Source organism: Diachasma alloeum, unplaced genomic scaffold, assembly GCF_001412515.2.
Source record: "Diachasma alloeum isolate Michigan unplaced genomic scaffold, Dall2.0 Dall_scaffold_00291, whole genome shotgun sequence".
Lineage (NCBI taxonomy): Eukaryota > Metazoa > Arthropoda > Insecta > Hymenoptera > Braconidae > Diachasma > Diachasma alloeum.
The window spans coordinates 506,956-521,748 of NW_021680430.1; the positions used below are offsets into that span (position 1 = coordinate 506,956).

The following is a 14,793-nucleotide window of genomic DNA, read 5'->3' on the forward strand; positions in this document are numbered from 1 at the left end:
AAAATAATTGTAAAATGCCCGGAAACTTGGGGTCAAATAGGCCCCAAATGAAAGCGCCGCAGTTCGCCTACAAAATCAGAAAATCATTTCACTCTCAAAAAAATATCCAAATTACTAAGAAATCCTCAAAAAACCCGAATGCAAAATACAAACGCAAATAATCCGAGGCATTAAGACCCCCAGCGCCTCCATTTTTGAACCAACCTTGATGGGCACTTAAACCCGAAACCCGGCGGGAATCGATCGTTACGTCGGTAACAGAGAGCGCCGAACGAGGGTGACTTTCCCTCCCGCAACGGACTTACCGGCGGCGCCCGGGTAGTTCCGCAATACTTACCGAGAATCCCGTCGTCCTCCCGCACCCGCCACCCCTCACCCCATCCTGCCCCGAAGCCCTGCAAAAAACTCCGCAATACCTGAACTCCCTGAAAGCCCGCAGATAACTCCGCAAGATCCAGCCGCATTTCCCCTCCTGCCCCGCGAAAAAATGGCAAAAATCCGGAAAGATGAAAATCGCAATCTCCTCGGATGGAGGACATTCCCGAGAATCGCCCTTCGGCATCTCCCGGAATAGCGCCGCAACCCCAAATTCAATTCTAGCCCTCTGAGCCCTTCAATCTCGGGCCCGATGTTCTCATTTCCCGTCTGTTGTGCGGCCGGCGCATGCGCCAGCCGTAAACACTGACATTGCGCTTGCATTGGTGGAGCCCTGCGCAGGATAGAGTGAGAGCGGAGTAATGGCCACGCCTGACTCGTTTCCACGGGGATATACCTTTAGCTGAGACGCAAACCCGGGCTTGGGTCGTTACCGTTAGCGGAATGGACCAGTCAACCGGCCATACCTTCTACGACCTATTTCGATGATCGCCATGCAGATGCCGCTGCGATATAACGATCGCTCTCTCGAGTCCAATGCTGCGCGCGCACCCCAATAAAGACCCGAGTGTATTTTGCCATGATGGCTGAGTATCGCCCATAAATTCCCATTCCCATTTAATGTTAAATAAAAAGAATGAATTGAAAAAAAGGAAACAACGCGCGGGAGAAAGTCTCTCGGGGCTTTTTATCTGATTTGAATCGAGTCGTGCTGCGTGACAGGCTGCGGGTATGCTTTTGGCCACCTCACACGCAACGCACTCCTTTGATCGACAGTGCATGACCATGATAAGGCTCATGTAGAAAAAAATGAGATACCGGGGAAATGAGCAGTCTCAGTTTATGCATCAACGCGGGGAGGGTATAACTCTTTCTAATACGGGTTTCGTGACTACCGTGAGGCATGGGGGAGGCGGAATTACTGCGGGAGGTACTTTGATAATGATTTTTTGGAGTACAATGTGTAGGTGCGGTTGCTGCTCTTCTAGGCTGGATTAATTCAGTAGCGAAGTGGTAAAACAGTTTAAGTCCACTCATCTCCAAGTTGACTTTTTGAGGAATATTTCCGATTCTAAGGGAGATAGCGAAATTCTCGTAATTACATTTGTTGAAGCTCTCAATCGGCTCTACAAAAAAGGTCATAACAAAAATTTTGCTATCTCCCTTAGATTCCGAGATATTTATTGAAAACTGGTCAATAGTCAAAATTGACTTGTACCGTTTTACCACTTCGCTACTGAATTGTAGAGAGAAAGAACAGTTTTGGATGTTTCGGGAGGTATTGATTTTAAGAAAGGGGGGACTTTATTTCGGAAGAAGAATCTTCAGAATTTAGTATGAAATGTCTGGTTATTTCAAGTGAGAAAAGTTGTTAAAGAAGAACCGTTGGGTTCTTACATCGATCGATTGAGAAGACTTCAGACCCGTCGGACCATTACAAAGATCAAGATTAACAGATATCCAAAGAAAAGATATGAAGGAAATACTTAAAACAATGACAAAGTACTAAATTAGCGAACTATAATCATAATTACAGCCAAACAAGGGCATAAGTTTGATCATTTTATGAAGCTTTTCACCGGAAAAACTTAGCAAAAATGCAGTCTATCTTCACAAACGATTACATAAATCTTCTTAATCAACTGAGTTATACTCACCTTGAAACTGAGTCAGAACCAACTTATTTCAAGTGAGAAAAGCTGTTAAAGGACCATTGGGTTCTTAAATCGATCGATTGAAAAGACTTCAGGTAAAAACCCGTCGGAGTCTGCTTACCAACCAAAAATACAACCCCATTACCAAGCTCAAGCCCAACAGATACCGAAAACCAGCAACAGATTGTCGAAAACTAGAAACTTTTCCTCGTGTATAATTACGGAAGAAATATCTTTAAAATTAATAATACTGGAAAGACCCTGATTGAAATGATTTATTTACTACCTATTATTTATGCTCATGATCTGCTCCCCGACAGCATTTAAAATAACTAGAAACCTCGTTGCAAATACGATTGAAGATTAATTGTTTACTGTCACACAGATAGATTAAACGTTCGCAGTATTATTTCAAAGACCCCCGTAAAGCGCCGCGGTAGCGGTCCATTAACGGCCACCTGTTGCCACAAAACATTAACCCATTTACCCGCCTACGCCCTCGTAAAGGTCCGACCGTTAGCAAACTATATGTTTTCATGTATATTTTCAACCCAACTTACAATCACTGGGTCAACAACTCGACTTGTTCAATAAAAGATTTATGTACTTTCATTCCAAGCAATCAGACGCTTTCCATTGGTGAAAATAAATTGGAATACTCAAATATCCGCAATATGTTGACAGCCAGGAAAATCAAGCGAAACCTGGACAAGCCGAGAAAGGTGGGTCCGTGTCGAATCAAGAAATATATATTGGTTTCGAACGTGAAATATCCGAGTTATATATTTGTTTGGTCTCAGCTTTGGAGTTTTATTTCCACCGTCCCACGGCATTACTCTAAATCATGTTTGTGCCAATATACCTCGGCGTTGGAGCCGACAGCCAGTACTAAAGGCAAAACGAGAAAAACGCAGGAAGGAAGAAGACGAGTGTCATATACATTGGGCGCTGGTGAGATTCGGTTGGCTTCTCCATTCTCATAAAGACAGAGACCACTGGGAAAAAAATTGTGGGGAGTATCAAGCAAATGGAATGACATTCAGCTACTGCTCCTCCTCTTCTGTTATTGTTGTCCTTGTCTTTGGTGGCTTCTGCTGAGGTTCAGACCGAGTCCAAGCGAATCGAAAGTATTTGCTTCAAACAGATGTGCAAAGTTGCTTAAATTATACTTTAAATATTAGATGTCACCAGCCATCAGTCATCCTGTCTCATTTTAAGCGCATTATATCTGTTTTGGGGCTGTTATTTACTTCAAAGTGTATCAACTATCTTCGCAATCATTTGAATGAATACTATAAGTAGAAGTTGTTGTCAGAAAGGTTGGGAAAAAGTGAGATTTGGTTGGCTTCTCCATTCTCAAATGGAATGGCGTTCAGCTACTGCTCCTCCTCTTCTGCTATTGTTCTCCTGTTTTTGGTAGCTTCCACCCGGGTTCAGGCCGAGTCCAAGCGAATCGGAAGTATTAGCTTCAAACAGATGTACAAATCTCCTTGAGTTGTACTTTGAATATTAGATCTCACCAGCCATCAATCATCCCATGTCACTTCAAGTGTTTCATATCTGTTATAGCTTCCTATTCATCACAGCGTTTCACCTGTCACGTGTTGTAATTCACTTCAAAATTTATCAACTCAATTCTTACAATCCCTTGCAATCAGAAGTTTACGATGGGAATTGTCCTGAAGGAATAGATATCAAGCATGATAAGACGAATACAATTCCATACATTTTCCTCGAAGAGAAAAACAAAATTTCATTTAGCCGAAGTAATCCCACGAGAACTAAGAAGTGGACACTCATGAATACAAGTCTCTCCGTATAAATGTTGCTATAAATTTTTATTAATTTTGCATGAGATCATCCCGAAAATCCCTTCCGACTGAGTCTCTTCTTTATAGCAAATATATATTTTTATCGTATTTTCCATGCGTCTGTATATGCTGACGCTGGATGCTCGGTATAAAGAAGAAGCATGGAGGACAGAAGTGAGGGAATGAAAAAAGAATTCCAGCCAGACAACACTTACATTTTCGTTATTTGTTTTTTCACATGCCCCACCTACATGGAACACCACTGTCGGGATTAATTCCGCTCCTGTACAGCAACTCCTGGGTTTTTAGGTGGTGACCATAAAATGGGGACAGTTCCGTCATCAACAATCAGCTGATATTGCTGGGAAGTTGGAACCCTCGCTTTCCACTTACCTTTTCGGGAAGCCTCTCCCAATTTGACGGATGAAGAAGTTTTGCTATTGAAATTACAGTTTCAGATGAGTTCTTCTGGGGGTTTTTTTTTTTCGAGAGCTGATATCCCTTCTTATGGGCAAAGTTGGAGGAGACTTGTTAGAGTTATTGGAACGTTTTTCTGAGGATTTCATCGATAATTGGGGCTCATTCAATTTCGAACTGCGATGAAATTCCAAGTGACTATTATGCTTTATGCGAATTCATGCTTGTGTTTTGGGTTTTTGTCCAAATGAAGGAGGTACTCTGTCGTATCAAGAGGTGACGATTTCAGTTGGCCTTAATGGGGTCAGGTCAAGGGTTTAATGGTTACAATTTCAATATGTCTCTACGAATTGAGTAACAACAAATTTTTCTCGTGTTGAACTGGCGAGATTTCAATAATCTGAAAGGATTAAACATCAGTTCACTACAAGTTCTTCTTTAAAAAAAAAAAAAAAAATGACGCAGCATACTCAGATGCTTCTCCCACGAATTTTTCTACTTCTTTTCATCATCTCGACTTTTCACGCGAAACACCTTAAAGTGCGTTATAATGAGGTTCATTAGCACAACTTCCAAGAGAAAAAAAATCAACGAGGCATGACTACGGCATTTTCGACAGATTGCTCAAATGCCTCGCGAATATCTTGACCCCTTGACCCCTTTTCCTCAAGCGTCAAATCATGAAAATCACGATGTACAATAAAATCAGTGACAACAGCAGCGAAATAGCGAGTGAGACGGGGAAAAAGGCAAAACTCCACTCGTTTTCCGTGACAATTTACAAGGCGTTACTTTTACGACCATGTGTTTAGTGCAAAGTGTTTCTTTGTGCGATAAATAGTGAATCGCTGCTGGTAAAAGTAACAGACAATCTTTCTTTCTCTTTCTTTTTTTTTTTTTTTCATTCTGTTATTTCATGGTGGACGACAACGCACACGTGGTTTGCGCCTCTGGAGCTCCACTGAGGTGAGCCTCCAGGAGGGAAGGGGGCACCGTGTGTGTACGTATATCCGGCGCTTTATACTGCCTCATAAACCACGATCATTGCTTTATTACGTGCTTCTTGTCACGTTACTACTAATCGCTGCTTGTGAACTCATTTATCACCGGGTTTCAGGAGTCACTCGTTGGGATTCCCTTGCGGCCAGCGTAAACAAACAAATTTTTACGGGCCAATCCGTTCTTTTCTTGCCGTCCATTCACGATATTTTTGAATTAATTTGATGACAGAGATACGACATTTCTGGAGGAAATTAAAAAAGACTAAAATGTCATTCTGGTAATGATGACTATTCATTAATTTTTTCAGTAGCGGAGCGGTAGAACGATTTCCGTAGATTTTCACCGGGATGAAAAATCTGGACAAAAAAGAAAATTTTGGGTCTGGGAAATTGTCTTAAACGGAAAATGCCTTGAAGTCTGGATTTTTCTTTTCTTTTAATTTCCTTGGGACGTTTTTTCTCCCTCTCTAGCTTTCTAAATGAATTGACGCATCTGTTGAATTTTAGAGCGAAATGATAGGAAAATATGGGAAGGGGTTGAAGGGATGGTTAATAAATGATGAAAAAAGATTTAGGAAATGATTGAAAAAAATTATAGTATTTCAGTGGAGAAAAAATTGCCCGAGTACTTGGATATCCCTAAAAATCTCGAAATCCATCGTGTCAATCTGAATTCAAGACAGTGACTCCTCGTTCCAAGTGAATGCTCTCCCAATATCTTCGAGCGAACAATTTATCCCGACTTTGTCTGGAAAAATTCCACGTATCGATCGTTTCCCCGATATCATCGGAATCAAAATGAATTTTGTATTCGACACGAATCTTGGATTTAGCCCCGCCATCTCCCGGGAGTCATCAGTATCAAATGGATTTTGATCATTGAGCAGCCGCGTCGAAGTTTATTCTGCTTTCACCGCAAAAGCCCCACAAATTATTTCAACGCTGAGTGCACGCTCCCCTCTTGGAATTCACCTTTCGTCCCGCCCTCGCAATATCACCACTTCCCTCTCCGCTCTCGCCTTTTTCTTCTTTTCTCCGCCATTAGGGTCCCGGTGGCTTTTCGGGTGGATGTTATCCGTGTAAACATATCTCTTCCTTCACACTGTGCGGTGGCGGTGGGCTCTCGCAAGGGAGAACACACATGTGCACGAACATTTTGTTACAATATTACCGAACTTTGTAATTTGTAACTCTGAGCGAAGTCTCGGGTTAACGCGATGAAAGCATGACATTTACGGGAGCTCCACACTGTTGAAAATTTTTGACAGAAATTTCAGGGAATTTTGTCTTTGAACATTCATAATTTCATGGAAAAATCCGTGAGAACTGTAACGCCCGGGTGAATTAGTCGGGGAATGTTATTGAAAAATCAGGAAAATTCGGAAAAATCTGTCCTTGAATTGCAGATTCCTCTGAATTTTTTGGGAATTCTTTGAAAATTTCGGGAATTCCGAAAATTTGAAAGGAATTACCTGAAAATTCAAGGGAATTTGGCAGTTGATATTCATTTCCACATGAAAATTCATTTAAATTGTGGAATTTTCATCCTCCTGTCCCAAAAAAATTGAGATTTCATTTACTTGAATTTTTAGAGAATCTTGAAATTCTTTTTTTCGGAAAATGCAGCGAAATTTTTTCAACACTGTATTAAAATCGGGGTGTGTTCACACTATTTCAAACCCCAGTGTATGTTCAGGCCACTCTTCCGCCCGAAAAAAAAACATGTTTTACATCACTCTGACGGTTTAATTACAATGTAGCCTTTACAAAGTCTGTGGGAACGCCAGTGCCACCGGAAAAACGAGACGAAAACTCGGGTTGAATACGCTTTTCCCCGCACGCTCTCTTGATTTTCTGAATATTCTGGGGGAGAGGAAGAATGACCAGAGAGAGAAACACGTACATCCCCGCGGTAGAAAGTATTCAATGTATAGAAATCGTGGAGTGGAGGGTCCACTCGTATTCTCAATCAACACAGGTCGTTTCTTGTCAGGGAACCGTGCAGTGTATTTATGGAGCTTGAAACATAACTTGATAATGAATTCACTCGTTTGTATTTGGTTGCTCCCTTACAAAAATTCTCATGACGGGTTTCCAGGAATTTATTATGTATTTTTCAATGTTTTTTATTGGAGAAAAAATGGTTTGATTTCCTGACACTAAATCAAGTTATTTTTAGGAATGAAGGATTTTTCGACAGAATGATGAAAAATAAATCTGAAGTTCAATATTGAAATGTCACTGAGACTTTATGATGAAATAATTCCCAGAAGTGGAGGAAATGGTGGTTAATTGTAGTGAAATGGCCTAGAATTTACTTCAAATGAAAGCGTTCACTAAATTTCCCATTCATCCCAAAAATTCAAGAAAATTGGATTTTTCATGTTAAATAATGATTGATTTTTCAATGAAAGCTTCAATTTCTTAACTCATCGTGAAAATATAATATTTTTTATATAAATATAATCATATAATACTTTACACAGTACAAACATTAAATTTTTATTCATAAACTGCTGTAAAAAGTGCTGTAATATACAAAGGAAACAAGACAATGACCTTCATAAACTAAATCCGCTAAATCATTAAGTAACCAGGCAAAAGAAATATTGTCATTTGGATAAAATGTTATTACACTGTTAAAAAAATTGGCTGAATTTTCCGGAAAAAGACCTTGAATTCGATTTAAGGAGAAAAAGTCAACGGAATATCAAGTTTCTCTGAAAATTAAAGTACATTGTGAAACTTTACTTGAATTTTCAAGTGAAAATGAAGTCACTGCCAATATCTCTTGAATTTTCGGGAAATTCCATTAAAATTCTCGTACTTCCACGAATTTCGAAGGAATTCCCTGAATATTCAGAGTAATCTTTCCTGGAATTCCAGATTCCTCTGAATTTTCCTGATTTCCCATCAATTTTCCCGGAATAATTAAACTAAAATTGACAGTTCCCCGGATTTTTCCATAAAATTATGAATTTTAAATGACAAAAATCCTTGAAATTTCAGTGGAAATGTAACTCGTAAGAAATTTTCAAGACCCTCACCGGAAATTTCAGTGGAAAATTTTTAACAGTGTATACACAGAGTATATTTATATCCTTCACAAAGAATATACGTATACATAATTCCCACACATTTTCCCCGTGAAATCCCCCGTGATAAAACACCGGAGTCTGCCACTTATGCACTGTGTTCACGTACGAAATTTCGTGTTTCGCTGGTGGATCACGTTTTGATAAAATGGCGGTACGGATAGCCCTGCGGTGTGACTGTCGATATATACCTAGGGATGTTATTCGAGGATATAGATCGCCGAGATGGTGACTGACATGGTCAACCAACGTCTCCCATTGCTCTAGTGCTAGCTATCCAATACTCCTTACGTTCATTACTTCGTGGTCACGTATCGCTCTGGCGAGTTATCCTGACTCTTTCTGTCAGGATTGCAAGGTTTCCGAAGTGGATGAACCTAGAAAAACAAAATCTGAGCAAATTTAGAACATCATTTTGTTGCAAATCATTCTAATTGACATGTGTTTGTGAAAAATCTTTTTTTCCTTGTCAATATAAAAAAGCAGGAATTTTCTAGTTATTTAATTTTGAGAAGAAAAAAATAATGACGTGTTGCAGAACTTAGAAATGAGGTTTTCAAATTTTTATCGTGCAACTACGCCCATATGATCGTCATGATCTTTATTCTGGCCCTTGTGACCCTTAATATAAACTCGTGACTCTTATTTTAAACCTGGCGGCCCTTAATCCGATCGTTGCGATCCTTACTATGACCTCGTGACCCTTATTTTGACCTTAGTGTCCCCTAATCTGATCCTGTGACCCTTTCCAAGGCCCTTAATATAATCCTTGTTACCCTTGGGCCCTTAATCTGACCCTTTGGATGCTTAATCTGACCCTCATTATAACCCTCATGACCCTTATTCTGTCTCTTATGATCCTATTGACCCTTATTTTGACCCCTGTGACCCTCATTCTGACCCTCATAATCCTTATGATCCGTAATTTTAAAGTCTTAATTTCGACTGCCAAATTTTTTATCACCAGAAGCCGATTTGGATTTTTATAATATAGAGAAATTTCGTCAGAAAAGTTGAAAATAAAAAATATTAAAAATTGTAGAGCAGCCGACAGGGACCTGTGGTAGGGAATAGAGCAACTTTAATTGACACAGTTCAAACTAACGATATAGAATCAATGAGACTTCACAGAAAGTTGTTTTAACGAGAATAATATTCCCATTTACGATCAATAAAAAATCAATGAGTTTATTGCTGTAAAAATACTCTGCATCTAATTACGTAATCATTTTAATCACTTCATCGGTCCTTAACACGTCATTAAATCAATGATAATCATTTAATTCTGTCCAATTTCTCATTCGGAGAAAATGAAAAAAATGAAGAAATAAAAACTTTTTTCTATTCAACAATTATATTTTTCCCGTTCATGAATATCAATGAAGCTTGATAAGAGCGGAATGAAATTTCCCATATAAAGAATATAAAATCTTACCCTCGTCAGAGGGTCCGAGGCAGTTCCAACGAATGTCCGACGGCTCCATCGTGGATCTGAGCCGAAGTCAGTCGTCTGAGATGAACAGAGATGCCTGGACTTCCTCCAACGGAAAAATGGAGGAATTTCATGACAGGTGGTTCTGCGATGATACACATCGAAGCACTGGAGCACACCGGAGAGGGTTATACGTATTGCTCTACATTTCCCCGGGGATAACCTCCATTTTAGATCCAATATTACGGTTGATATTACGAAAAAAACATGGAGGCGTACGCGGCTCCTTTCGTTCCCTTCACTCTCTGCTCCTTGGACTTTTTCTCTTTCATTTTCTCGTGACCACTTCGTACTGCGACTATATCCCCAGGATCTTCAGAATTCATTCGACTTCTCCGCCTGTCTGATGCTCGATGCTAATGGAAATTATGTTTATTCTTACTCTGAAATAAAAATGAAGATACTTCTGGTTTTATTGGTAATTACTGGCCGAGAGAAAGAAAATGTTCTCAAACGAGTCTTTTTGGACTGAAAAACCTCACCATTTTTCCTGTAAACGAAACTTGCTACAGAAGCAACTGATTTTTAGTAAAGCGAAGAGAATTGGACCCTTATATTACACTTGAGAGCGCTTGGTGCAACCCGGACTGATACGAAATAATCATCCTCGAATTGAAACACCCATTCCCTATTCGAGCATAAAATATACTTGATTCAAGTATATTTTTTTCCGTGGTAGTGGTGACTTGTTATGTGACAAAATTTAGATCAATTTTCTGTCTGATCGTCATACTAGATCTGACTATAGCCCCATGGTATCATGATGATGAGGCATTTAGTTGCTTGTCAAATACAAAAATTACTGATTGAAAATAAGATTTACTGCCAAATATGACAAACTTTTATGACGCGAATAATTACTGACTGTCAGTTTACATTTTCAAATTATGGCAAGAGAAAAATTGACGTCACATGACCGTAATTTTTTTTTTGACCTGTCGAATTTTGAAACGTGACGGCAGTCCGCGTCCCCGTGTGTGTGAAACCCAACGGAAATGATTCAATAATAAATTGAACACTTCAAATAATGATAATAAAAAAACGAAACTTGTTTGAGAACATGTTTCTTGTTCTCTCAATGCGGGATTATGTAAATTATTGGAAACGGGAACAGAGAATGAAGGACATTTGTATGTAAATATTTCTGGAAAAATTACAGTGAAAATATTTCACATCATTACCGCTAAGTTGGGTACTAATGCTGAAATATTTGACGAAAAGAAATTGAGGTAAAAATTCGGTTATCGCGGCGAGTGTGCGGAGATCTCAGAATAAAATGTAATTTTTATGTGGAGGTTCTGCTCGCGTGTTGCAATCTCCTACAGAATGAAAATTTCGTGAAGTTGTATTGACATTTGTTTTGATACTAGACCTGTGCGCGCGCTTATCTATTCGTTGTGAATAAGAAGAAATCGAATTCATTGAACCTCATATACTCATAGATGTTTTATAAATATTGATAATGACTTGAAGAGAATGAAGAGAATGAAGAGTGAAACATCAATAATTTTATGGAGAGCAGTAATCGTTATTTTGATGAATAGTTGAAAAGAAATCTTATTTAATTTAATAAAATAAATTAAACAATGAATTACACATGACGGGAGGAAATGATGTAATTTATTATCAAAAATAGCTACAGTATCATTCATTTTCATAACGCAAAATTTGAATGGAGAAGAGGAATCCTCTCGCGAGAAAGCGAAGCGATAGATCAGCGCGGGTCCGCTCTAGTATTTAATAAAAGACTCGATTCGCGCAGTCCGACTGGCGGCAATAATTCACAAGTACGTACGGAAGGCTCTGATGAGGTGAGTTTTATCGTTATACGAGCTTCGATGCCATAAAGATGTTGGTAAATGCTTAGGGGCAATAAATCGGCGCTGCTCCGGGGATAACTCCCAGCGTTTCAGTCGGATAGTAGATATGCTGTACAGTAGTACGTTAAGGGCGCGTGCGACGTCACGATTTTCGCTTGCCGATCGTATATACGATCGCATTTACCGTACCACTAAAACTCACTCTGACTCACTCGACGGGGTTGTTAAACGATCATTTAAGTGCTGTTATACTGCCGTGCAAAGACTCGACCTTATATCTCTCCTCCCAGATACTTCTTGCCGAGGATACCGTGAAATAATCACTGGTCTAATTTCAATCTTGCTGATGGACTTACAGGTCGATTCGGTGGATAAATGCAACTGGGGAATTATTTTTCAGTTTTTCTATTTGAGTAGCGAAGCGGTAAAACGGTTTAAGTTGACTTAGCTCTCATCTGAGTTTTTGAGGAATATCTACGAATTTAAGGGAGATAATGAAATTTTTGTAATTACCTTTTTTGTAGAGCGAATTGAGTGCTATAGAAAAGGTTATGACAAGAATTTTGCCATCTCCCTTACATTCTGAGATATTTATTGAAAACTGGTAAATAGTCAAAATCGACTTAAGCCGTTTTATCGCTTCGCTACTGATTGGTTTCGACAATTTTTTTTTCTTGGAATATTAATGATCTATTCATTTTAAGAAAAATGGTGCAGTTATTTTAATTTTTTAATTTTTTCTGTTTGTTTCGACATCTTTTTTGGTGGAAATTAATCTACTATTTATATCAGGAAGATGTTTTAATTATGGAAAATGGATGATTCATTCAGCTCAACTGAATGCCTAATTGGAATTAATTATCAATTAAATTGGTCCAAATAAAAAATTACTCGGAGTTTAAACAATGATTTAATCCCTAAATAATTGAATCTCTATTTAAATAAAAGAAATGTTCGTTCATATAAATAAATTTATGTATCGCGATTTAAAAAAAATTTTACACGAATAAAATAGCAAATAAACAATTCACTTGATTGAAATAAATAATTTTTCTGAATGTAAAATCAAAAATTTTGACAATTAAAACATTAAATTCTATAGAATATTCAATACCTACTGTTAAAAACAGAATAAAATTGTAATTAAACTTCCCAATTATCATTTCATTTTCTTGTTTAAACAAAAAATTTTTTAAAAATTATGAACGGACTCAACAGCTGATAGAGATGTGGTGGCCTATTCTCGTCACTGGGAGTATCAGTGTGCATTCACACTATTACAAAATGGCGCGGAGTGGGGTATGGCGTGGTAGATTAACAGCCAATAAATTTTATAATCACTTTTCCAAAATCGACACCAAGTTGTGTTCAACATGACATGAACAATTAATTCAAGTGAAAACTTGGGATAATCAAGTGCTCCAAAAATTCACAAGAAGTGAAAAAAAAATATCCGTTGGCAGTTCTATAACCTGGAAGACCAGTGCTATTTTTTGCAGGTTAGCTCGCACTTCAATTTATAGAGACAGTGCATATGTGGCATGTGAGTAATAAGAACCTCATGGCTGTTATGTTGAAAGCACGGGTTATGTGTTAAAACGAGGTTTACGCTCGCTCTCGTGGTGAATTTAATTGGATTGCCGTTGTGTTATCGATAAGGAATTATTTTTCAATCCAATCCAGATGGTTTTTAATGCGTGATCATCGGGTGATGGTGTAAATGCATTTACTGATATCAGTATTGAGGAGGAATTCGTTTCTACGAGAGGTGAAAATTGAAATGCTGTCGAAAATATTTAACTGAAACGTCCGGATATAATTCTTGGATTTTTATCGAGTGACAGTTCCACTGGAATCTCAAGGAATTTCGTAATTTAAAAATAATAATTTGACGAAGAAATGAATGAAAACTGTGAATTTCACTTTAATTATTCCATAAAAATTTGTATAAATTGGAAAAATATATTCTTGAATTTTGAATTCGTTGGAGGGGAGAGGAATTGAGAGAGGATTATCCAGGAAATTTGAGATGGAAGAAGTAATTGCAGAGAGGAAAGTTGGGAAAAAAATATGTTGAACATGTCGGAAAGTTTTTCTGTGCGAATCGTTGCAGTAAAAAACAGGCAAACATTTCAAAAAATTTCTATCCAACTTTTCCATTGACCTCTTGTATTCACAAAAATATTGCAGACTTCGCATTGAAAATTAAATCAACACAGCCGCTCAATCAAAATTTAATCAACATTAACGAGAAGTGTTGGAACACTGATCGAATCGATAGCCTCGAATTGATGTGGGACACGAGTTCCATTATTTGGTTGAGACCGCTGGGATTGAATCAGCGGTCGAGTGATATGTGTTATTACCGGTCTAGTTTCAAACATTTTTTCCCGAGAGAGGGGAGTTTTCGAGGGACGAGAGAGAACAAAACGTTTATAACCAGCGTATCCGGCAGTAATAAACTATGCACACGAAATTAAGTTCATACCTGGTTGTATAAGAGGTTCGATTCTGTCGTGGATGTGTGCAGTGAGTTGTTTGGGTGCCAGAGAGTGGTGACCTCCTCAGAGATGTCCAAATTCATTTCCAACGGTTCACCTTCTGCAGGGGTAAGCTGAAAATACGAAAAACCATACGGATTATGCAATTGAAGTATAATTATCATCTGAGTTCACGGAGAGAGCAGAATTTTTCATTTTCAGAAACGTGTCACTAATTTTTTGGGACATGTGACTGATTTTTTGAAATCTATCTCCAATTGGAGACTGGCTACGATGACCCTGATTATCGATTACTTCAATTATTGAAATTTGATGAGAGATTTCTAAAAATTGGAGATGAGTTCCTGAAAATCAGGGATTTTCGTAATAGACAAACGAAAATTTGGGATTACAAAAACTACGGAAGCAAAGAAAAGACCCGAGGGGAGGGAAAAGGCAATTGACCTAACGGTATCGCGCATTTTGCGAGGCACTTTTCCCTTTTTTTTTTTGTCGTCGAGCAGTGATTCCAATGACGGCGGCCAGGTAACCAGGGGGGACGGCTCGGGTTTACATGGCGGTGATGTTTTTTGCTCCATTTTCCTCGGTCTTTTGCAGGGAGCTACCGCAACCCCCGGTGGCTCATG

At 38.6% G+C, this 14,793-nt stretch overlaps 1 long non-coding RNA gene across 1 annotated transcript in view; it reads left to right on the forward strand.

Moving 5' to 3' along the window:
- Positions 1-13,575: 13,575 nt before the first annotated feature.
- The window catches only part of LOC107039076, a 62,583-nt gene continuing 61,365 nt past the window's right edge, over positions 13,576-14,793 (forward strand). The window contains exon 1 of the long non-coding RNA XR_001460942.1: positions 13,576-14,275. This is a non-coding gene — a long non-coding RNA (uncharacterized LOC107039076). The remainder of the gene's footprint in view (positions 14,276-14,793) is intronic.